At 43.7% G+C, this 24,092-nt stretch overlaps 1 protein-coding gene across 2 annotated transcripts in view; it reads left to right on the top strand.

The window, feature by feature from the left end:
• Positions 1 to 24,092, top strand: part of Fam107b (family with sequence similarity 107 member B) — a 212,950-nt gene that overhangs the window by 121,040 nt on the left and 67,818 nt on the right. The window contains exon 1 of one of the 2 annotated variants that reach the window (XM_036187764.1): positions 23,133 to 23,272. The exons of the other annotated variant lie outside the window; for it this stretch is intronic. The gene's annotated coding sequence lies outside the window, so the exon portion shown is untranslated. Of the gene's footprint in view, positions 1 to 23,132; positions 23,273 to 24,092 lie in introns of those variants that run through there. 2 annotated transcript variants of the gene reach the window in all.

Genomic DNA, 24,092 nt, shown 5'->3' with positions numbered 1-24,092 from the left:
ACAAAAGTTTTGTCATGAGGGTTGATGGCAGGTGGCTTAGAAGGGGAATGTGGTATAAACAGATCATGTAGGTTTAGATCGGAAACAGCTCTGCAGCCTCCTGCCTCATGGTCTTTTCAATGCAAGGCCCGAAGACCTTTGCTGAAATGCCCAGCATCTTACAGGACACTCAAAGCTATAACACACCTCATCTCTAGTGCCACAATCAAAGTCAGGGTTTGAAATAACTGAGATTGCACATTGAAAAGCCACATAACGAAGGCACTGGAAAATGCGGCCTTTGGTACCTACATGTCAAAATTTCCAGCTCCCAACCTAGACAATTGCACAGTCCAAGGGAAAGCTCCCACTGCTGTTCAAATACAAAGCAGCATTGTTTCTCTAATGAATTGTATATTGAAAACAGGAGGGGAAGAGTCTCAGCTCCATTCATGCTCTATGAAGAAGAGTCCTGTGTAAATCCAAGGCCACCCAGGGGCTGGTAGTGGACAGCAGTGACCAGCAGTGACCAGTCCTCCACAATATCAACATGGCAGGTGGTTTTCCCCCTCTCCTCAGCCTTACCAGCTTCCAAACAATCACTGCCTTAAGAGAGTCCCAGTTGTACCTTGAAGAGCACTGGTGTCATGAGCCTCCCTCAGCTTTAATGAGGGGGGAAGCTATTCTGGCTTTGATGGACAGCTGTATGTTTTCTAACGATGGAGGCAAGGGATCAGATCGCATTCAGATTTCGCCTTTTAAGTCTTCGTTATTCAGCAGCCCTGTTGAAATTAGCTGTTCATTTCACCAGGAGCAGCTGCATGCAGGACTACATGGTTGGGCTGGCTCTGTTAAACTGAGTGAGTATGGAAGGAAGCACTCTTGAATATTTATTTAATTCAATTATCCCTTGGTGGCACACCCCCTCCCTTCTAAGCCACAGCACTGGATTCTGTAAGCACTAGACTTTCCCCATGAAAGAGATCAAGAAATCTGACCCGACTTGTAGAATGCAGCTTCAGCTCTAATATGAGACAAATCCTCTCTGTCTCTTCTGCCTGTTTCTCTCACACGCGACATTAATGCCTGTTTTGGCCCATCATGTCACAGCTGCGAAGCAGGGCTGTTCCCTCCTGTTCTGTCTTTATGAGCTCTGTGCAGAGGCTGCCAGAAGAGTCATGTTCCTGACTGGCAGGCCCTGGTGGCTGGAACAGCTCAGAAGTAAGTCATTAAGGAGCTGGGCCAAGCAAGGCTTTTCTGGCTGCCCTGGGGAGGTGTCCGGGACTAGATGAAGCTTCATCTAAGGGTCAGAGAAAAAAAAACTAAAGATGGCCCAGGGACAAGGCATTGATTTAGTGTCAGGTTGGAAAATTGGCAGGGCTCAGAGGGGGCATATGGGCTCATGTGCTACGGTGCCTGTGTGGAAGCCAAATGACAATGTGCAGGCACTGTCTCTCACCACGTAGGTTATGGGGCTGGAATTTAGGTTATCAGGTTTGGCAGCAAGTACAGAAAGTGCTCTTATCTACCAAACCATCTAACTGGCCTTCACCTTATTTGCGAGACAGGGTCTCTCCCTGGACCGGGAGGAGTTCACTGACTTGGCTGGATTGGCTAGCCAGCAAACTCCAGGGATCCTCTTACCTCTATCTCCCCAGCTCTGTGATTACTGGCATGCACCCCCAACCTGGCATTTTATATGGGTGTGGTCCTTGTGCTTGCTCAACAAGCACTTTGCCAACTGAGCCATCTTCCCAGTTTGTACTTTTTTATTCTTAAATATTAGTCAGTATAAATAAGCTTTGTTATATGTATGCTTTTTGTGTATTCAGTCTCTATATTATTTAGTCAATAGTTCCACCTACCTCTTTCTTTTTATTCTCATGTTTGGTGGCTGCTCATGCAATTTTACCACATTTGTCTTAAGCATAGCTTACTCTACCAAAATATGGAATCCTATTTTGGTGCATTCATCCTCTCTGGGGATTGTTGGTTGCTTTTGCTTTTTTGGGGTCCCATCACCCAGCTCCGAAATAAATACACATGCAAGTTTATTCTTACTTATAAATGCCTGGCCTTAGCTTTGGCTTGTTTCTTGCCAGTTTTTCTTAACTTAAATTATTCCACCTACCTTTTGCCTCTGGCCTTTTCCTTTCTTTACTTCTGTATATCTTAATTTCACTCTTACTCCATGGCTGGCTGGGTGGTTGGGTGGCTGGCCCCTTGCATCCTCTCTCCTTGTTCTCTTGTTCCTTTTTTTCCTCTCAGATTTTTCCTTCTATATATTCTCTGCCTGCCAGCCCCACCTATCCTTTCTCCTGCCTGGCTATTGGCTGTTCAGCTCTTTATTAGACCAGCAGACATTTTAGACAGGTAAAGTAACACAGCTTCACAGAGTTAAACAAATGCAGTATAAAATAATGCAACACATCTTTGCATCATTAAGCAAATGTTCCACATCATAAACAAATGTAACACATCTTAAAATAATATTCTACAACAGACTGCCAAGATCGTCTCACCTTGACATAGAACAGGGCAGCCTCAACAATAGCCCGGTGAGAACTGGCTCTCCCATTATTGTCAGCCATGTTTGCAACCAGCCTTGGAGCAGCTTCTACACTTCTGTTATCTGGTAGGTTTCCTGGACTTAGTATTATTATGACCACTGTTCTCGTTATTAGTAGGCTGCTTTCAATGCTCTAGTGGCTTTTGAATGGTCCTCCACATGCTTTATGAATGGGCCTCCTGCTTCCCACACCTGCCACTATTTTGTTTGTTATATGCTCACTAGGAACCATTTGAGATAAGCACTGAAGCTGTTGACATACGCAGCTGATATTTTATAATGCTCCATTATTTGGAAGAAGGCTTTGCCACTGAGGTTGGCAAGATCATGAAAAACAGCAGTGTCTTCAGTGATATCTAGTGTTTGCATTGAGAAAGATGTTCTTGACATTTCATTGAGGATTAGGAAAATTACGAAAATAGACGGTCATGTATACCTTTGAAAAGTAGAGCCTGATTGTGAGCTATTTGGCTTGAAGCATGAGCTCCCCATCTTTATCCTCTATGTATTTGCTTTTCTTTGTGACTGTTTCCATGTCTGCAATGCTTAGTCTCTGTGGCTTTTCTAATGATTTTTTTAAAATTGAAAATGTATATTTCTTCATACAATATATCCTGATTATGGTTTCCTCTTCCCCTTCTCCCAGTTCCTCTCCATCTCCTGTCCCCTCTGGATCCACCCCCTTTCTGTCTTTCCTTAGAAAACAAACAGGCATCTAAGAGATAATAATAAAATCAGATAAAATGTAATAGGGTAAAAAAAAAACACACAAATTGGAGTAGAACAGAACCAAGAAACAGAAGGAAAAGAGCCCAAGAGGCACACTTGCTTGCACACTCAGGAATCCCATAAAAACACAAAACCGGAGCAATTTTATATATATATATATATGAACCTGTAGGATAAAAAAATTAAAAAATTAAAAAATAAAAAAGATAAAATAAAATTTAAAAAGTAAAGAAAGAAAAACTCCTGAAATGACATTATGAGACAAAGAACCTCTAGTGATACCATTGAGTTAATTTTCTCTTTGCCATCTACTGCTGGCCATGCAGCCTACCCTTCAGAGTAGTTTGTTTCCTCAGTGAGACTTACTTGGTGAAAAGGAAATTTTCATTTGCAAGTGGTTACACTTGAGACAGCTTCTGGGTTAGGGATGGGGACATGTGTCCACTTCTTTCAGCTCTAGGATCCCATCTGGTGCAGACCCATGCAGGCCCTGTGCATGCTGCCTCAGTCTCTGTGAGTTCATACGTGAATGGATCCTGTTGACTTAGAGAGCCTTGTTTCCTTGGTGTCCTCCACCCACACTGGCTCTTGCACTCTTTCTGCCTCCTTTTCTGCAGGGTTCCTGACCTCTGAGGGGAAGCTCCCAATCTTTCCTCTATCTGTGGGTGGTGGTGGTAGGGCATGTGTATGCAGTGGCGTGCATGTGGAGGTCAGAGAGCAAGCTTTGGTGTTAGTTCTCAATCACCCACTTTGTTCTTCTTTGAGACAGGGTCTCCGTATGCCAAGCTAGCTGGTTCTTGAGCTTTTGGTAATTCTCCTGCCGACTCCTTAGGCATTGGTCCATGGTCCCTGAGCTCCCATGAGCAGGCCAGTTGCTTCTGTGGGTTCCCTTGTGATGATCTTGACCCCTCCCTACCTCCACCCCACCCCACCGTGCTCATACAGTCTTTCCTCTCTCTCCTCAATAGGATTCCTCAGTCTCAGCCCAGTCTTGGCTGGGGTCCTCCTTGTAGATTCATGCGAGTTTCCCTTGCATCAGGGGTCTACCTGACTTCCACATGCAGCACCCCCGGCCCCCAATCAAGTCCTCTCTTCCATTACTCTCCCCCTGCAAAGGTAAGGGGAGGAGCTTAGTCCTACCTCCACTTGATCTGCCATGCTTTGTTGGCACCCATGGGAGGCCTGCCCCTTTCTGAACAGAGGTGGAGGAGCAGTGGTTTGGGGAGGGTGTCAGAGGAGGGGTGGGGGAAGGGGGTGGGAGGGGAGGAGAGGAAGCTGCTATCAGGATGTAAAATAAGTGAAAAATTTAATAATAATAAAAAAGAGTGTTGTGATTATAGATGCACACACCACTCTATCGGGCATCTGAGTGGGTTCTGGGGATCTGCACTCATGGCCTCAGGCACACATAACCAGTGCTTCTTCTCCCATTGGGCCATCTCCTCAGCCCCTCTATCCACATCTTGTTCTCTTTTTATAGAAACATAGCATCAGTTATGCATTTGATGGATTTGGGGTGATATTTCGGCAAGAAAGAAAATAGAGAACTCATCAAGAAGGTTTATGCTTAGCAGAAAACCTTGAGGCATCGGTCATATAAACTGGGAAATAGATACCCACTGTAAGTTGAAGTTAAATTGTTTAAAGCATTTACTATGCTAATGAAGTTTTCATCTCTGAAACTGACCAGCCACCTGTGCTCAAATCATCAGTACAAGGGATTTTTAGTGTTCTAGAATGTACTTCTTTGTTTGGTGTATTTTTTCCATAGAATCTTCATTGCAAAGCTTTTCTTGACTGCTCGCTCCAATCTGTGTTATGAATCCCCTGCTGTTTTTCCCTCATGGCATTTCATGACATCATAACTGCTCACTCCATTGTCTGTCTCTTCCAGAAGGCTCTGGGCCAGGGGAGGACAGTGACCCATTTTAAATGCCCCTATTCTTAAGTCGAGAAATCCTGCTTGGTCCCAATGTGAACACACACATTTATTGATTCAGTGATGAAGGACAGACTTCACTAAATGTGTTGGTGGGAAAGCCATGTTAAAAGACCAGGTGTCTTATTTTACAGGGAAACGAGAGGAAGGTTTTTCTGTCAAGAACTACAGTCTGTGATTCGCTGAGGAGTCAAGACCTTGGAACCACAATCCATTTTGATTGATTCAGTCAAGTATTCACTGTGGTAGCACACCTCTGACCTCAAGATAATTGTGTAGGTCTTTCCCACCCTGAAGACCTTCCTTCCTTTGTTTATCTGTGTGTTACCTCTGTTTCCATGAGCTAACAGATCCTTATGGAACAGGGCTGGTCCCTCCCCTGGTGGGCTGGAGAAGTCTCAATCAGTCTGTGGGTTTATGCTCCTTTCTTTCCCAACCTCAAATCAGCAGATGCTTCCAGTTTGGAAACCTCTGGAAGTTCTTAAGGCCAAGTATCCCATGTCCTTTAATAGACTCAAAGCCCAACTAAGGTAAGCATTAACTCCCCTCTCTGTCTTTTATATTCTTCAAGTGTCTCGTTTTAATGCTGTAATCGAATGCTTTGCCCTCTTCCCTCTGGCATTTTGTCTAGCCCACAGAATGCTCCATTTTACCTAAGTTTAAAGCAGCAGACCACAGGAGGAAGTATTTCATTCAGTAGGAACATAAGAGTCAGAACATTCCAGATCTGAGACCAAATAGTGTGCTTTAGGAGTCAGTCACAAATAGTAAAAGTGTAGTTCAGCAGAATCATAAATGGAGTCCATGTGATATGTGCAGTAACTTAATGTGTGCTCACAACGAATCTAAATAGAGTGAATGTCATCTTTCTTACTGGCTGCAGGTGTGGTCCTTCCCCTTTTGAGACCCTTGAAAAGAATACCAAGCAAACCCCACAGATATGAAGGGATAGTTACTGTTGTTACAGTTGGCATGCATAGGTCTACACAGACACTTCCCAAAGGGCAAAGTAAAGTCTGCTGGAACTAGTAGTGTGAATTCGTTAAGTTCCTAAGACCTAGGAGCACTCTATGGAAAGAAATACAGCTCTGCTGGAGGTAGGGTATTGCTATGCAACCCAGGCTGGATTTGAACTTTTTCCATAGCTCAGGCTGGCCTAGAACTCAATTCTCTTGCCTTAGTATCCTCAATGCTGGAATTATAGGAATGTACTACTACTCTAGCTTTGTATTTTTATACACCAGCATGGAAAAAAAAAGGAAATTGAAAATCTAAAAATGTATTGTTTATAATGGCATCAAACCCAGGAAATACTTGGGAACAAGGCTGACAAAGTATGTGTAAGGTTAGTATGCCTAAAGTTAGAAAATACTGAGGGAAGAAAAAGACCCCACTAAATGGAAAGACCCAGGAACTGGGGGTGGAGCTCAGTGGCGGTGGAGCTCAGTGGGGATGGAGCTCAGTGGGTAGCCTGCTTCTTTTCCATTATATGAAGTGCTGGATCCCCAGCACTGCATAGACTGGGTATAGTGGTTCATGCCTGACATATCAGCACTTGGGAGGTCAAGAAAGGAAGATCAGAATTCAAGTTCATCTTTGATTCATAGTGAATTTAAGGCCAGCCTAGGATTCAGTCTTGTCTCATAGAGAAAAAAAAAATTAAACCAAAAAGAAAAAAGAAAAAAAAGATATACCATGTTTCCATATGAGAAAATATTGTTATAATACTAGTTTTATATCAGTTTCCACATATTGATCTAGTTAAAACCTATATTGATTGATTAGTTCCCCATATTGATTAGTTAAAACCTATCAACTAAAATCTAGCAAACAGGCTTTGTGGTATATACCTTTAATCTTCGCACCACACCAGCATAGCTGACATAGTGAGCTTCGGGTAGTCAGAGTTACATAGTAAGAATTTGTCTCAAACAAACAAACAAACAATCTAGCAAATACTTGGAAAAAATAAACATGCGATTCTAAAATGTGTATAGGCAACAAAGGAACTTGAGCAACAAAAATAACTTCTGAACAGCAGAGGTACATAATCCACATGGCCTGATTTCAAGGCATTCAATAAAGCAAGGCAAAGAACAATGTGGTGTCAATGGAGGACAGCTTTGTAGGTACAAGGAAGTGAACAGAAAGGTCTGGAAGCTGACCTAAGCAGACCCACATTTGCATAATTAATTGATGTGTATCAAAGCTGCTAAGATAACCAATATGCAGGGTACTTTTAATAAAAGGAGCCAACGAATGACTGTATGGCAAAAGAAAGCGGGGGCATCAAAAAGTGTGTCTGGCACTGTATGAAAATGTTAAAATATTCAGACTGGTGTGGGTTACAGACCAAACTGAAAAGCAACTGCTGTAAAAGTTCTAGGAGAAAAGGCAAGAGAAAGTATTTGGAACGTTGATTTGGGCCTAGAGGTTTTCAGAGAGGACACAAAAACAATAACCTCAAAAAGAAAAAGAAAAAAAAAGGGGGTTACATCACTTCATCAAACTTAAAGGGTTTATTTTTCTTCAAAAGGAATTAAGAAAATAATTTTTAAAAAGTCACAGATGAGCAAAAAACACTTTTCAGACATACACAGAGTGGGTCCTGGTGCTCACACCTGTACTCTCAGCACTTGGGAGGCTGAGGCAGGAGGATTGTCATGAATCTAAGACCAGCATGGGATATAGGGTATGACGTCTCAAACAAACAAACGAGCAAGCAATCCACCAAGCAAGTAAAAACAAATTATGAAAGCAAAGAACAAAGATCCTTTAACCACCTTAACAAACAAGGTGTAGGTGCATATGACTCGAATCCCAGCACTGGGCAGACTGAGGCAGGAGGATTAAGAGGCCAGTTTAGGCAACACGGTGAGACCCTGTCTCAAAAGAAAAGCAGAGAAAAGGAAAAGGGAGTGGAGGAAACAGAAAACACCTGCATGTAACAGCTCATTTAGAAAGCACACAACCAAAAACATCGGTTAAGAGAATTTTGCAGACACTTCATTATGGATTGGCTTATAGATGGCAAGAGAGTACATAAAAATATGTTCAAAAATATGTTCAATATCATAATTCATTAAGGGAATGAAAACCAAAAGTACCACAGACATCTAAGAATAGCAAAACTTAATACCAGTCTGCAATTCTGATCCCTTACGCCTTGCTGGTTGGAATTCACATACAGGCACTTGAAAAAACAACTTGATGGCTTTTGTCAAGCAAAATATAGCACATACTATTATCATACATACTAATAATAATTAGATCTTTCTAAGGCACAGCCCATGAGACAATCTGGGGTTTGCAGAACCTCCCAAATCCAAACAGCAATGAGGTTCCCGCTCCCGTCCGTCTGTCCTGGCTAACGCCATGCTATCTGCCTGATCCTTCCCTATCTGTTTCTCTCCTTCTGGAAGCTCTTTCCTGGGCAGGCTGTGTTCTGCCTTCCCTCAGAGGACAGTGTGTGCTTGGTTTTCTTCAGTTTCCCTTTTATATCCAAATATACCCCATTATGTCCATACGTCCTCAATTCTAAGAAGTCATCAGTTGTGGAAATTTGATACATGAAGCTTTCAGATAAGAAAAATGTACAATTTTATGTTGTCATATTCAGTTGCTATCTGTTCTAAGTTAGGTTTAGCGGTCAGCTGGTAATTTAATTTAACTTTACATTATCTAGGGTGAGAATTTCAGTTGAGGAATTGACCACATCTGATTGGCCTGTGAGTATGTCTGTAGAGGATTTTCTTGATTGTTAAGTGAGGTAAGAAGGTCCAGCCCACTGAGGGCTTGGTGGCACCATTCCCTGGGCTGATGATGGTCCTGAACTGCTTGAGAAAGGTAGATAAGCACAAGCTTTCCTGCTAGGCAGCAGGCCGCATCCGCCATGCTTCCTGCTGTACTGCTTTGGCTGTGAAGTGAGTTCCGTGGTTGGAGGTAACATGTATGTGGCACAGCAAACAGGCATGCCTGCATATACCTGCCTTAAACTTCCCTCAGTGATCGGCCATGACTGGGAATCGTAAGCCAGACAGTTCCTTTCTCCCCCAAAGCTGCTTCGGGTTAGGGTGTTTGTCACAGCCACAGAAATGAAGACAGAACAAGGCAATCATCTGATTGATTTCACTCTTTTTTTTTTTCTTTTGTATTGTGCATGCATGTATTGCGTGACATTTCATACAATTATAGACCATATTCCACCTTAGCCCTTGTGACCCTCCTCTCTTCTCCCCCTCCCCCACTAGTCTCCTCTGTTTCCCTGGCTGAACATGTATGATTTTATGCATCTGTGTGACATCCCAGAATATCATTGGGTTTTGACTTTTGTCTGCTTCCACAGCGTCTCCCCCCAGGGCTTAGTTTCTCACACAAAAGGACAGGGCTCCTCCATATTTGCAGTTTCAGGTCCGTTCCCCAAGTATCTAAACCAATAAAAGCCTCAGCTTCATGTGCACAGCAACTGCACTCTCTGCAAATACTGTTATCTTAGCAAATCCGAAACAATGGCCAGGAGGGACGGAGCAAGAATCCCTCAGCGGAAGGTTTGCTTCCTTAGTCTTTCATTCACAGTTCAGCGAGGCCGTGACCTCCACACACACAAAGCCTTAAAATACCCCGTCTTTCTTCCTGTCCATTTCCTTTTCCTTCCCTGCCTCTTTATTTCCTTCTCCTCCCTCCTACTACAAACACGCCTGTGGTTAACACTTCCTGCCTGTTTTTCTTCTCTTTCCATTTTCTCTTACTGTGCCCTCCTACCCCACTTCCTCCTTCCCTTACCTCCCCATCTGCTACCTTATTTTTAAACGTTTATGCACCCACTCTTTCTACTGATTTTTAAAAGGGACCCAATTGTATCTTTCATTATATCTTCTCTTGTTCAATGAAAGTTTGGGTTCTCTAGTAAGCCAAGAAGAAAGTTCATCTGGATCTTGTCAGCCATATGCCAACTGGGTCTCTACCTTGTAATGCCAGTCCAACCTAGGCAGTGGGAACAATACCTTTTATCAGCTTCTTTGTGGGACTCCAACTCATACATATTAATTTGCTGCCTCATTAATAGTCCCCTGGGCTTACTGCCTGTCATGGGGAAAGCACTGAGAAAAGTGGAGAACTCTGTTAAAACAACAACCTTTGTCTTCTCCTTTGCTCTTAGTGTACCTGACATAGGCATTTCCAGCAGCTCCATGGAGAGGATGAGGTTTGTTTCTTACCCATTAAACTGATCCTGAGAATAGCAGGCCGGTAAATATGTGAGGAACACCAAGTTCAGCTTTATCAGCTTCCCAGTGAAATGCTCAGTTCTGCCCTTCACAGCAGATCATACCCATAGTTTAAAAATTGTGTAGGCTGACAAGATGGCTTAGCAGGTAGAGGCGATGGATGCAAGGCCTGATCACCTGAGACCACCTCCACTACCCACATCATGGAATAAGGGAACTGATTCCCACGGGGTGCCCTTTGGCCTTTACATATGTGTCATGGCACGTGTGCTTGCCCCTGCAAGTAAATAAATAAGTGTAATTTTGAAAGCCCTAGAATCTGTGAAAGCCAGAAAGTAAAAAGTAATTAAATTTAAGAAGCAAAATAAAATAAACTATTTTCTGTACCTTTATTCATGTAGCAGGAAAATATCTAATCTAGTTAAGAAAGTATTAAATGTTATAAAAAGTTTGAAAGAATAAACTATCGAGCTAAGTTTTATTAGTTTATATAATTGAGAGATAATGATATCATTTTTTTCTTGGTCTAAACTGGCTATGAACTTGCTATGAATGCAAGGGTGACCTTGAACTATTGATCTTTACCTCCCAAGTGCTGTAATTATAGGTGTGAGCCACTCTGCCCAACTTATAATAATATATTTTTAAAAATATTTATTTTTATTTTAAAATTGTGTATATTTTTGTGTGTCTTTGTATGAATGTATTCATGTGAATACAAGTTCCCGCAGAGGCCAGAAGTATCACATGCCCCTGCAGCTGGCGTTTTAGGTGGTTGTGAGCCACCTCACAAGGGTGCTGAGAACCAAACTTGGTTCTTTTGCAAGATCGGTGTGTGCTCTTTACCACCGAGCCTTCTCACCAGTCCCCAGTGATAGCTTAATTCTTTCATCTTAGTGACTTTTTCTTTGATTTTTGGTGCTGAGGACTGAACCCAGGGCCTCCCATATCCTAAACACACACTCCAGCACCTTGATCACTCCATTCTCAATCTCTACCAATGGATTGTTAATACTATTCAATAAATATCTATCATCTTATAAGGACTTTTTGTACCAACCACTGAAGACATTTAAACAGTGAGTCTCATCCACTTTCAAAATTTGCAATTGAATTAAGGCAAAACCCATGAGTATAAACATTAGAATATAGGACATATACTAAATTAGCTAATGAGAGCAGACACTGATTTTCTCATTATTTTTGTGATTCTTTAGTACATATCTCTAAGCACGATTTGTGTGGGAGGGGATACATGCCATAGGACATGTGTGGTGATCAGAGGACAACTGTATAGACTCAGTTCTCTCTTTCCACCCCTTTGTGGATTCTGTAGAGGGAACTCAGGTGACCAGATTGTGTGACAAGTGCCTTTACTCGCTTCCTTCCCAGCCTTGTTACTGTACTTTTAATTGACGTTGACTTATTCTCTTCCCAAATCCAGTTTACTCTTTCCACACAGAGAAACTTAAAAATCTGGAAAGGAACCACTAACATTGCCTCCTTCCGACACAGTTAATGGAGAAAACAGCTCTATCCTTTTTTTTTTGGCCGTGCTGGGTATCAACCCTGGGGAACCCTGGGGACTCATGTATACAAGGAAAGCACTCTAGCAATGAGTCCTTATCTCCAGCAAAAGAGTCCTTTTTAAAATCATTAAACATTAATTGTTGATGAGTGTGTCTGTGGGCATAAGGTCAGAGGACAAGATTTCTGGAGTCAGTTTTCTCTGTCCTTGTTTTGAGGCTGGGTCTCTGCTGCTGTGCAGACACTGCAGTTTAGTTGACCATGAGCACCCAGCCAACTCTTCCTGTCACGGCCCCCTTCTCACTGCAGGAGTGCTGGGATTACAGATGTGTACTACTCTATCCAACTTACAACGTGGACTCTGGGGATGGAACTCAGGTCGCCAGGCTAGAATGATAAGGGCTTTTACCCACTGAGCCATCTTCCTGATACGGTACTTTGTTTTTAATGACAGGAAAAAGCCAGTTGTCTGGTTCAGAGGAATCTGGTGTGTGTGCTTTCCTTGACTAGGCTAGCTCATGTGGCCCCTTTGCAAGATGGCTTGAGGAATTGAGCATACTATACTTTACATATTCCAGAAGCAACCAGAAGGAAGGCAGGTGGAATGGATATTCACTCCATGAGGGATGCACCTGTCAGCCAGGCAAAGTTTCATAGAGAGGGAGGAGAAATTATGAGATGTGTGTAGAGGAAACAGTAGCTTGGTGTGGTTGCTTTAGTGCATGCTGGGCACTCGATAGGGAAGTTTTGTCTTGAAGTTTGTGTGGTAAAGAGACCATCTGGGGTATACTTGATAAGAGGGCTCTAGGGGAAGAAGAGAAGTTATGAGAGAAAAGAGACCTTTTGTTCTTACTTAGTCACACAGATAAGGCATCTCTCAGAGGACCTTTCAGCAAGTTGCGAATAAATAGGTCTTAAAATTGGTTTTCACGAGGCTAGATTCTTCTAGTTTTCTGAGAAAAGTGTTTATTGAACGTTTATAGAAGTCTCCAGATTTCCTGCTTCACCCTGGACATGCACAGACAAGTTCCATTTTTCTAATTCATGTCATGTCAGTTTCAGACAAATGATTCACAGTGTTTCTGTATCCCCCCCCCCCCCCCCCGAGTATTTGTAGCTGTTTTCTTCATTTTCGTTCCTTTTTAAAAAAAACTCCTTCTCTTCCTGCAGAATTTTGTCTCTGCCTCGGTCTCTCATTATTTTGGGTAGAGATTTATCAATGTTCTTGGTCTCTCACAGATCAAGACAATATCTACGATAGATTAGCATTTCTTTCCTTCCTTACAAGAACTCGTGTATGAATGGTGGGGATGATAACAAGTGGCTTAAGCAGTTGCTGCAAAGAAAAATGCGCTGAGGGGAGCAGGTGTGTGTCAGTATGCCCTGCTATGTCTTTCAGCTGTTTACTTAGAAGAGGGAGGGCATGGGGCAGGCTGCAAGCTGAGGACAGGGCAGCATGTCCCGAGGATCGGTGGGAGGCGAACCTGGGTGTCTTTCATTATTCCTTCTTGTCTCTAAATTTACGCTCCTCGTAACGTGATCCAGAGGATGCAGACATTAGTTAGAGCTTTGCTTCGTCTTATAGTTGGTTGTGACAGAATAGAAGAAGTGTTGCTAGTGGGAAAGGACTTTGAAAATCTAGTAATCATTAGCAGTTCAAATGGGAGACATGTGTCTCTAAGCAGAGTTAATAAGAAAACCTTCCCTGGCAAGATTTCACTTTAGCTGCAGTTTGGACTTTACTAGTAAACATCAAGCAGGTTAAACAGCTTTGCTCTCCAACCAAGTCTGTCAGCAACACTACAATTGTGGAGCTTTTTGTATACAGGAGGAATCATTCACCAGGTCCAGAGGAAAATGAAGGACACAATGAGTTAAATCCTTGTTCAAAGGCACCTGGCAGCAGAGCTCAAACCAGAAACAAAACAAAACAAAACAAAACAAACAAAGAGATCTCTTTAAGTGTGTTTACTTATTTGTTTATGTTTACGTGTGTGCCTGCTTGTCTGTATGTGCATCATGTGTGTCCAAGTGCTGCTAGAGACTAGAAGAGGGTGTCAGATCCCCTGGAGCTAGAATGACAAGCAGTCCTGAGCCACCAGTGTGAGTGCTGGGAACTGAGTAAGTGCTCTCCTCCTCCTCTTCATTATTGAAAATAGATTCTTTTCTCATTCAATTTATCCCGTTTATAGTTTCCCCTCCCTCTATACCTCCCAGTTCCTCCTTACCTCCCCTCCCCCCTGGATCCACCCCTGTCTCTCATTAGAAAAGAACAGGTTTCTAAGAGATAACAAAATATGAAAAAAAGAAAATATAATAAGACGAAGCAAAAATTTTCATATCAAAGTTGGACATGGAAACCCAACAGGAGGAAAAGAGTCCCAAGAGTAGGCAAAAGAGTTAGAGACCCACTTTTTCTCATAGTCAGGATTTCCATAAAAATACTAAGCCAATAGCTATTAATAAATACGTATATATTTAATATATATGAAGAAGACATGGTGCAGACCCTTGTAGGCCCTGTCCTCTGAGTAAGCACTCTTAACCACTGAGCTCAGAGTTTCAGCCTGAACACATCTCTGAAGAATAAAGTCCTAGCTGGGCAGTGGTGGTGCATGCTTTTAATCCCAGCACTCAGGAGGCAGAGCCGGGCAGATCTCTGTGAGTTTGAGGCCAGCCTGGTCTACAAAGCAAGATCCAGGACAGGCACCGAAGCTACACAGAGAAACTGTCTCGAAAAAACCAAGGGAAAAAAAAACAAACAAACAAAAAAAGTTGGAATGGATCATAGAAACTTCTAAGTAGACTGTGATATGTATGGACTCTACATTAGTCACTTTTACAGAGATGTGAACTTCACTGTTCAGATGCATATATGGGTCATTTATCTCTTAACCTCAACTATTAGCTATCTTAATGTGTTCAACAGGATGAGCAGTTGTGCACCATCCCTATCTTTTTCTTTTTCTTTTTTTAACAGATTTTTCATTTTAAACACACAGGAAGACCTCAGGAAATCCTTCTTTTCTGGTTTTAGGTTCATGTAAAGAAAAAGATGTGAAGCTCAGATCTTTGCACCTTTCGGTAATTATTTAGTGACTAACAGCTGTTCCTCTTGATTCTTTGTGATATCTACAAATCAGTACCAGGATTTTTGCAAAGCCCCTTTGATTTTAAAACTCCAAACAATAAAGAATGTGTCTCCTCAAAAGGAAATTAAATGTTTTAAGAAATACATATAGTAATTTTTTTGAAATTATTCAGCTCTCTAGAAATAACGAAGTGTTCATTCATCTTGTGAGATGTAGCTTAGGCAGGAAGCTTGTGAAATGCTCTGTAATGGGTGAGTCCTACTGGGACAATATTTATTTTTGTTATTATGCTATTAACTATTATCATATTTTGCTAATATATTATTAACAGATTTAATGAAATGATTCTATTCCTTTGCTTACAAAAGAGATTGCTTAATGTAACAGGTTATCCTATCTGGCTTATAGGCTATAAGCCAATTCATGTATGCCATTTTTATCCCTTGTGAATTAGCTATTTGTCTTCTTGTTGTGACAGCCCACCCAACAAAAGCAGCTTAAGTAAGGAAGAATTTATTTTGGCTCACAGTTTAAATGTACCATCCGTCATCACAGGGAAGGCGTGCAGCAGGAGCTTGGGGCAGCTCCTGCATCCACAGTCAGGAACCAGAGAGCAATGAATATCACTACTCAGCTTGTTTTCTTCTTTTTAGTCAGTCCAGGGCCTCAAGCTGTAAAATGGTAACACCCAATTTTAGGATGGATCCTCCCACCTCAATTAAGCTAGGCTAGAAAATCCCTCACAAACATGCCTAGAGATTTGTTTCCATAGTGATTCTAGGTTTCATCAAGTTGACAGTTAAGACTATTAACGACTTCTAAGCACTCTTTGTTTTAGAAGGCATGTGTGCACTGTCTTTTTGTGACAAATCACAGAACTTTTTACAATATATTCCACAAGTAAGTCCTATAAATAAAAAAAAGTCCCAGGGTGATAGCATATTGGGTTACCGTTATGTAATAACTATGCCAAACACCCAATCAAAATAAGTGGAGCATAGTGTATTCACACCACTATGTTATTTAAGCTATAAAATTAGGGTGACATATTCTTAACTTTGTTTTTCGGTATTCGGGTCAGCAGGGCTCAGTGAACACTACCGCATATTGAACTGTGGAATTTGAGTGAATGGATAGAAATAGATTCAACTAGTTATCACCAGCACTAGTATTCTCAGACCTGCATTTTCGGGTGTACGTGAGTCACTGCTGGACTCTTTGCGGGATACTTCCCCCAGGAAGTGTCCCTTCTAAAACATTTTATGTTATTTATTTCATGTGCATGCATGCCAGGGTGTCCATGTGGAGGTCAGAGGACAACTTTCAGGGATCGGTTCTTTCCTTCCATCATGTAGGTTCTAGGGATCAAACTCCCAGGCTGCTAGGCTTGGCAGCAGACACCTTTACACTCTGATTCATCTTGCTGACCTGAGTTCTAGAAATTTTATACCAGAGAATGTCTGTCTGCCTCTGTACCCATCTGCCTATGCTCATAATTGTGTAGATAGAATTCTAAGGTAGCCTCCCAGATTCCTGGACTATAGAGTACCCATACCTTGATGTAGTTATTCTGCCATATGCTAAGCTATGCCCTGTTGGGTGTTAGTCAGTTTTCATTACCATGCAAAATATCTAAGACAGTCTAGTTGTATGAAGAAAAAAGTTTTATTTACCTCATGGGTTTGGCAGCTAAAAGTTCAAGATCAAGTGGCCTCAGTTTGATTTCTGTAGGGGCTAATTCTAGATGTCATCAAAACCTGGGGTATTTGTGGGAGGAAGAGATCACATCTTGCAACAGGAAGCCAGAGAGGCTGGACTCAGAATCTCTTCTGAAGGCAGGTTCCCAGTGACCTAAGGACCTCCCATGAGGCTCCATCTCGGTAGCCCAAAGCCTCCTATTGCTACACTCCCAGCACATGAATTTTGGGAGAAGACACAACTGAAACCATATCCAAACCATGCCATGTTGTGATGGGATTTTGAAGATGCAGGGAAGGTCTCATACTGGTTGGCTGTAAAACAGAGAGATAGTCTGTGAGAGGCCAGTTGGGAGACTGGCTCCCACATTTTTCACCCCAGGGTACTCTTGTGTTGTGAGGGATAAGAGATATAGATAGAAGGAGAGAAGAGAGAGAAACAGAAACACAGGATAGCCTCGGGAGGGCCTGGATCCTTGTCCACCAGCCCCTTCTGGCTCTTCTAAAGGGCTATATATAGGAATGCCAAGGGGCAGAGCAAAAGACTTCCCCCCAGCACAGCCAAGTGCAGACCCTTTCCAGTCCCCTGGTAACCATGCACATGGTCAAGCAATCCTCTAATGCAGCTCTGTTGGGTAAAGCAAGCTCAGATCTCACTAGGAAACCTTTGTGGGCCTCCACAATGGTCCGACTGTCACTAGAGGCTGAGATGGAAATCACGGATTAGAAGCACTGAAGAATTTGGCCAGTCCCTGCTGGCTTAATGGTAGAAAGGGCCATGCACTGAAGCAGGTGGGCAGAGCTGAGGGGTTATGAATAGTTCCTTATGACAGTCAGCAAAACACAAGAAATTCAGTGCTTCGACCACAACACATGAGATGAAATGGGCTTAGAAGAGGACTGTAAGCTGCATGACCAGGTGGATGTAGGAGGGTGAGCCACAAACCCTGTCAGCATCTTGAATTGTCTTTAGGAGTTCTTTAGCATTGAACGTAGCTGGGCTGGTGTCCTCAATCACATAGTCTCTAGTAGTTTGCTTTGCAGTTTTGGAATCTAATATGCCATAGATTGAATTTTAGCTATGGCTTAGAACCCCATCAACCTTAACTATATCCTGTCCAAAGCCTTTGTTCTTTAGACCCCTTCTCATTCGTACTAAATAAGAAACAGACATATAGAAATCTAACATTTATGTCGGTCTACCAGTTTAGGACATAAGACCAATAATAAACTATTGAACCTATCGTATGAGTTTAACGTACAATGGCAAACGGCTTTGGGCTTTTCATAACCTAGAGACATATCTGGAGACTGCCTACCCTCCACTGTTGTGCTGCTTAGTCTTTGTCAACTTGAAACAAACTGGAGTCACCTGGGAAGAGAGATCCTCAGTTGAGGAACTGCTTCCATCAGATTGCATGGACTTGTGTGCTACACGAGGATGTCTATAACTAGAGAATAGCTTGGAATTACTATGTATATCTCAAAGTAGTATGAGAAGAGAGAATCTGCCACCAGTGATGAGTTAAAACACCATGCGGAGGGCCAAAGTGAACGAGGTCCAAAGTGTCCAAGCTGACAAGGTTAGTCAGCTTTGGACTTGAAGGGTACTCAGGACAAGCCAGTCCCTGGCTATCCTCCAGCTGACAGAGCCAAATGAAAGCTACATGGGACAGAATTGAGATGTCTCAGCTGAGCCTTGCTTATACTACCACAGCACCATGAGAAAATGACTCATTTATCTGAAGACACTAAGTTTTGACGTAATCATGCTAATGTATCAGGTAATGGATGTAGACATTAGAACCTGATATGGATAAAAGTCATGGCTTCAACATATGATTTCAAAATGAAAACTTTGGGGTTTTTTGAATAAATTATTGAGTCCCATGTATGAGACAGTGAAGATTTAAGGCACAAAAGGACACATCTGTCAGGACTCTTTCAGGGAACGTTTATGCTTGCCTTGTGCCTTCAGAGCCCCCTCGGATGATGGTTAGGATGGTTTGCAAGATGACATGTAAGGAAACCGCCAAAGGACAAAAACAGCATGTCTTAATCCAAGTGGATTTTTTTCTCTACTTTATGCTCCAAATGCTCACTTTGCTCTTCAGTTTTCTTTAGGCATCACTTTTAAAGTTCCCCCTTCCCATCACAGCAAATGCATGAGGCTAATGCCAAGTTCAAAAGTTACCTTATGGATGAGTGCTCGAAGTTGGAAGCTGACTACATATGTTTTCCAGTAATGTGAGACTATAGAATCTGTCACCGTGGTGGGCTGAGTGACTCACAATGCATTTTAGAGGAGTTTTCCTCTGGTGTTCTGTTTGGCCATTGCCAGTCTGCCAAGGCCTACCATGACCTGACAAAGAACCGAGTCAGCCAGAAATGAAAGCTATCATGCAGCTCAGTGTGCTTGTAGGTCCTTGGTTTCCCTGGCATTCCCAGAGTCCTGTTCATGTTTGGACTCATTGTGGGGTGTGGAATCACCTGAGGGTATTGGGACTTCTAGCTGTTCTCAGAACTACCAGGTTTAGCTGCTCAACAACTACCAATCACACATCAGCTGTGGTACAGGCGCTGTGACAGATGTTATAAAGGTATGATTTTAAAGCTCTTATTTCCAGGGTCTACCCACAATGGCTCCAGGGAAAACCAAATTAAATTGGCTTAGTTGAGCTTAACTGGATCCTCTGGTTCCCCAGGGTTGTGAGACATTTAGCTTCCAAAAGTGGGTTTCATACTCTCTGCTGTCAACTGAAAAAAAAAATCAAAGTAAACATTTGCTCTCTCTTTTGTTTTTGTGTTAAAAGAAACGTGGGACTTGATACCACAGGGTAGGCTCTGAAGGCATTTATCTCAGACAGTAGAACAAACTGTATGCTTCCATTTCTCTGGGAGGGCAGGAAAGGGAAAAGCTGTGTGGTCACATCAACACATTCAGACTCTGCCCAATGTTTGACACTGTGGAAGTTTGTCCAGTCTGCTTCGGAGGGTCAAGTTAGGCACACTGGTAGGGTAGGGTTTTACCAGAGTGAGACTCAAAGTCATGCTTTTTATATCACCTGGTCAGGCTGCCATAAAAGAACACGACAGATTGCAAGGAGTAAGTAAGACCCTTTATTTTATTTTGATGCCATTTTGGAGGCTGGAATGTAAGAGTCAAGATGCCAGAACGATTGTTTTCAGTTAAGGTTTCTTGTTCTGGATTCTGGATGTTCCTTTCTGTGTTCGTGTCCATGTCCATGTGTGTACATGTCCGTGTGCATGTGTGTGTGTGTGTGTGTGTGTGTGTGTGTGTGTGTGTGTGTGTGTGGTGGGGGGTTGTCACTTTCCTTCCTATAAGGTCATTGTGGTTAATAGAATTGCCAGACACAAGCCTCTGGGTATATCTGTGAGGATATTATAAAGACTAGGTTAACTGAAGTGGAACACCCCACCCTAAACATGGGTGGCACTCTCCATAGGCTGTGGTCTGGGACTACATACCAAGGAGAAAGAGGTTGAGCACCAGCATTCACCTCTGTTGGCTGGAACAGTGTGAGCCACCTGACACCCCTGTCATGTGCCTTTCCTGTAATGATCTCCTTGAACTATATGTCAAAATAAATCTGTTCTTCTTAAAGTTGCTTCCTTCAGGTATTTTGTTTGGGCAACAGGACAAGTAACTAACATATAGTCACCTTATGATTTAATTTAACTTAATTACCTCTATACAGGGCTTATCAACAAACATAGCTCTACTGGGGTGAGAGTGGATAGGATTTCAATTTGTATATTATAGGGAGTATAGAATCTAGATCCTAGCACTTCTTATAGGACATATGCTAAATTAAGCCTAGGGATGTATAGATAAATATATATACGTCAAGCACAAAACGCACCCAGGAAATGTGTATTAGCAATTCAGTGTGGTAATTACAATGCTGTGCTCAGTACAGATGGGAAGAATGAACCCATTCAATTAAGTGTAGGTCAGGAAGGCTTTTCAGAGGAGCCTTAGACTCAGGGAGGCTTTTGGATCTGGGAGTGGGTAGAGGTGTACCAGGCAGAGGCAGAAGCGTGTGGAAGAACATATGAGGTGACCTACTCACCCTGCTGTCTGGTGTCAACAGTCACAGAGCAGGGCCATGCAGCAACTGTGTGTGGCACAGGGGCTGAGCAAAGTCCTGAGTGCTTAGGGGATGTAGGGAGAGCATGCAGGCATGGTCCAGATTTCAGGGGAGGATGTTCTCCTCTGGGAACACTGCTCTAAGAGGCTTGAACTTCACCTCGTAGCAGCAATTGGGAACCTGTTAAACGTTAGACATTGACTCAGGTCCCATGCTTGTCAAGTGTGTGGCCCACAGCCAGCCGGTGGTGGTATTTTGAGGGCTATGGAATCTTCCGGGTGTGCTTGTCAGCGTTATCACTAGTGGTGGGCTTTAAAAGTGATAACTGGCACATGGCTCTACTGTCATTCTTTTCTGCTTCTGGTCATCATGTAAGGAGTTACCATCAGATACACCAGCCACCAGGAAGGACTCAGATTTGTGAGCCAAAGTAATTCCCTCCTTCCCTTGTTGCTAGCTGGTGTTTTGTCGAAGTGGCAAGAAAAGCAGCTAAAGCAGATAGAGATTTTAGCAGCAGCAGAAACTGAGCAGTTTGTCCTGAAAAGTTCACCCGGAAAGCAGCTGGGACACTGTGACAGTGGTGGCCAGGACTGGTTAGGACACCCCTGTCATACTGTGGCAACAGAGCCCAGAGGCAAGTGTGGCGCTTCAGGTAAACGGGGAAGTGGGTAGCTAGCCATTTTAGTAAGAACTTAAGAGTTCACGTCAGTGTGGGGAAGAGTAGGAATGTAGGTAGGAACCCAAGTTCTGATGGTGACTAGGGAGCCATTCTGGAGCGACGAAAGGCCATGCAAAGCAGGGGCAAGGGGAAATGACAGCAGAAGACAGTGAAGGGCAAGTGCAACGCTGCTCAGGCTGGGAAGGCTCATATATATATATATATATATATATATATATATATATATATATATATATATATATATAATATTAATTATATTATATTATATTATATATTCTAAAACAAGTTGTTGATTTAACTCTACATGGAAGTAGCAAATAAATATTGCAAAGTTGTAATTATTACATGTCATATTTCAGACTAAAATGAAGAATGTAAATCCTGGGGTGAGCGAGTCTATTGCTCAGGAGTCTTCCGGGTAGGGAGGATGGCCAGGAGCTGGCTGAGGGCACTGTGTAGGACAGATGCCTTTGGAATGAGTAATTTGCTCACTGAAATCCATTGAGGGCATTTTTTTTTTTTTCTGTGTGAATAATACCTAAGCTCTTTGTGTCAGAAAAGTTTCCTAATAAATAAATCGTTAGTCATCCATTGCAAAGGAAATTAAAAAGCTTTTGATATAGAACCATCAACCTGATGGCCTTATTTTCCCTGAGACAGGTCCTGCTTTTGTACCTCAGGTACATGGTAATCTTAGAACCTTTGGATTGGCCAGAGAAACATCTCGATGTAAGAGAGCCAGAGAATGAAAATTAGAGAGGATTTTAAAAATGTCAGAATCAGTCCTTCATTGAATTAAGTCTCCAACTGCCCTTTCATGAGGGTGGGGAGGAAAACCCGGGTCATGGGTTCTGAGCCTTCAGTTGGCTGTAAGTTTGTGTAATTAAAACAAACTCCTTTTGGGTTTTCTTCCAAAAATATTTGGCAGGAATTCAACTGTCTGGAGAGAGAGACAGAGACTGAGAGAGACACAGAGAGAGAGAATGAGAGAGAACACAGAAAGGAGGAAACACGGAGAGACAGAGATACACAGAAACACAGAGAGACACAAAGACACACAGAGATAGAGCAAGAAAGTGACAGAGACACCCAGAAAGACTTCGGAGACGCACAGAGACAAAGAGAAAAGACAGAGACAGAAAGACAGACAGAGGGGCAGAGACAGACAGAGTAAGAGACAGAGGAGACCCAGAGAAAGACAAAAAAGACACACATACATAAAGACAGACAGAAAGATGAGCGAGCGCACACACAAGCAGGTGCGTAATGAATTTTAAAATGTGGACCCAGTGAACTTGCATCTGTCACCTTCCGTTAGGCAGGTGACAATTTTTCCTTCTACCTCCCTGTTCTTCCTTCCTGGGTCCCCAAGCGAACCAAAGCAAAGCAACACAACAGAGGCCCCCTGCCACCTGACCCAGGACCCCGAGCACTCATCTCCGCCCACTTGGGCCAACCCGAGCCGGAGGCTCGGGAGGCGTGGCCGGAGCGTGGGGCGTGGCCTGGAGATGACTCAGCGGCCCCGCCCCACCCCTGCCCCGCCCCGCCACTTAATTCTGACGCGCGGGGCCGCGGGTTGTGAGAGCCGCCCGGAGCCGGACGGGCTTCAGAGTCGGGCGTTGCAACCGCCGTCGGAACCGCCCTCTCGCCACCTCGGCGGCCAAGGTACCGGCTACCACCGCAAGCGGCGGAGCGCGCCGGGGAGCCGCGCGCCTTTGTGCGAGGTAGGCTGGCCCCACACTTACTTCGCACACAAAGACGAGGGGCTTGCGAGGCGGCCGCCCGCGGGGACACAGCGACGCCTGCCTGACCCCGGCCCCGGGGACCCTGACGTTGGCCAGCAGCGCGGGGTGGGTTCGCGGTCCCTCCGGCGCAAGCGGGCGGCCGGGAGCCCGATGGCCCGCGCCGCCTGGGAAGGTCGAGGGTGCAGGGCCCGGGCGGCGGCCCCGATCGAGGGGCGCTGGGGCGGAGGGCCCCCTGGAGAGGCGGGGAATCCGGGCTGCTGCTCGGCTCATTGTTGTATCCTCGGCCCTGCAGACCCAGACCTTGAGACCCTGGCTGCAGCGGCTGCGCTGCCCGCGGCCAGATGCCAGCCTTGCCTGCCCCGGGGGCTGGATGGGGTCAGCGGCCCGACGCCAGCCCCTGCCCGGCAGACAAAGGCGGGGTCGTGCTGCTGAGAAAGGTGGTTTCCTTTCTGCAAGTAACTTTTCTGTGTCGGACGCTGCCGTGCCTCTTTGAGTCCGGTAGCCCCAGGAGGTTGGGTGATGTCTACGCACTAAAAGTCTATGTATTTTGTTTGGGTTCTGTGATTGCCTCCTCCAACAGTTCTGGATGACTGGGAGGTAATCTGATGCGGTAGAGCCAAGTTTTGACATGTGTGCGGGAAGTGAAGCGTCTCAGCTCTCTTTGAAATTTAGAGGGCTCCAGTTGAGAGGATGAAGTGCAGATACCAACCATACCAGTCCCTTCTCAGAAAAATTTTTGTCCAGGACGGCTAAGCGAAGTTACTTGATTAGAATGGGTGTGACGTTGAAGAGGCTAACA

The sequence above is a fragment of the Onychomys torridus genome, chromosome 5 (genome assembly GCF_903995425.1).
Source record: "Onychomys torridus chromosome 5, mOncTor1.1, whole genome shotgun sequence".
NCBI classification, from domain to species: domain Eukaryota; kingdom Metazoa; phylum Chordata; class Mammalia; order Rodentia; family Cricetidae; genus Onychomys; species Onychomys torridus.
Note: the sequence above shows the minus strand (reverse complement) of the source record. Positions and strands in the feature narration are given on the sequence as shown.